Source organism: Psammomys obesus, unplaced genomic scaffold (assembly GCF_907164565.1).
Source record: "Psammomys obesus unplaced genomic scaffold, mPsaObe1.curated_primary_1811, whole genome shotgun sequence".
Taxonomy (NCBI): domain Eukaryota; kingdom Metazoa; phylum Chordata; class Mammalia; order Rodentia; family Muridae; genus Psammomys; species Psammomys obesus.
Genome location: NW_026587216.1, coordinates 32,416,721 through 32,418,641, shown reverse-complemented (window position 1 = coordinate 32,418,641; position 1,921 = coordinate 32,416,721).

The window sequence follows — 1,921 nt, the reverse complement described above, 5'->3', positions numbered from 1 at the left end:
TGTGTGTGTGTGTGTGTGTGTGTGTGTGTGTGTGTGTGTGTGTGTGTGTTATGATGTGCCTGTAATGGCAGACAGGCATATGTAGGTCAGAGAACAGCTTACGGGAATCAGTTCTCCCCTTCCACCTTGTGGGTTCAGGAATTGAACTTAGGTCATCATCCTTGGCAGCTCTGGCACCTTTATCCTCTGAGCTATCTTGGGACTCCCCTTTCTTTTATAAAGTAATGTTTATTTTCCTATTAACATTTACCTTTCCATAAAAGGGAATCTTTTCGTGAATGTTGCTGCATGCCTGTTATCCTAACACTCAGATCACTTCAGGTGAGGCTGGGATACATAGCAAAATGCTGTCCAAAAGGAAGCAAACAAAGTTCACAACAGCAAAGAATCCGAGGAAATGGAAATGGGTTGATTTTTCAGTCATAATGGCACAATAAGGAAGGAGACTCTCCACCTACTGTAAACAGGCTGAAGGAAAGAACACAGTGGTCAGAGGGCTGTGCTTGCTGCACAGAGGGAACACTTGGAGAAGGAAGGGCAGGGGCAAAGCAGAGACAAAGCTGAGAGAGGCTCTGCACTCTGCTGCCAGACCACAGAGCACAGGGAGGGAGTCAGGGGGATACTCACATGGGCAGTTTTCCACTTTTGACACCTCAGCTGTCAACAGTCAGAGCCTACAAGGAAAAGGTCCTATTTGAGGAAGGTCTGCCAGCCTCAGGTCACAGAAAAGATTGAAAATTATTGGTGAGCAAGTATATGAGATGGAAGTAGAGAGCATCAGGATCCCCCTTTCTGTGCCTCTCACATTTTTTGGAAATGTGAAGAAGCCTATTGGGTGGTGCGGACTACCACGCCACTGAGGAAAAAAAAATGGATCATATTTTATTACTCTGAGGTATTTGATGAGGATGGTAGATCAATTAGTAGTTAATAACTTTAATTATAGAGCTGGAGTTTTGAATGCTGGTCATTAAGGCTCTCATAGTGAAAATATAATGATTTCTCTATCATTACTCATGTTTTAATTACATGTGGAAACTAGGATGTGTCATATTTTTGTTAAATATTTTTTATCTTACATTTTGTGAAGTGCTTTTCAAAACCTTCAGCTAACTATGGTGAATTTGAATTACTTCTCAGGGATATTGTGTCAACTTGACACAAGCTAGAGTCATCAGAGAGGAAGGAGCCTCTGTTGAGGAAAGGCCTCCATGAGATGCAGCTGTAAGGCATTTTCTCAATTAGTGATCTATGGGGGAGGGCCCAGCTCATTGTAGGTGGTGCCTTCTCTAGGCTGGTGGTCCTGGGTTGTATAAGAAAGCAGGCTGAGCGAGCCAATAAGTATTACCTCTTTGTGGCCTTTGCATAAGCTCCTCCCTTCAGGATACTACCTTGTCTGAGCTCCTGTCCTGACTTCCTTGAATAATGAATAGCCATTTGAAAGTGTAAGCCAAATAAACCCTTTTCTTCCCAACTTGCTTTTTGGTGTTTCTCATCACAGCAATGAAACCCTAATAAATTGTATGGAACCAAATTTACATACATTTTTTTTTTTAGACCTGACAGTACTTTTAATTTATTCTGGAAGAATATAGGTGGTGTTTGAATACGCTGTGGTGTCCTAGTGTGCTTTCTGTTGCTGTGATAAACAGTATGGTCAAAATCAAGTTGAGTCTGGTGGTTTAAATGAGCGTGGCCGCCATTGGACTCGAAAGTTTGAATGGTCAACAGGGTGTGGCACTATTTGAAAGGATTAAGAGAATGTACTCTGTTGGCAGAAGCATGTTACTGGAGGTGGGATTGGAGATTTTAAAAGCTCAAGCTGGGCCCAGTCTCTCTCTTCTTGCTGCCTGTGGATCTGGATGTAGAAGTCTCAGCTACATCCCCGGCACCATGTCTGCCTCTGTGAGACAGTGCCCCC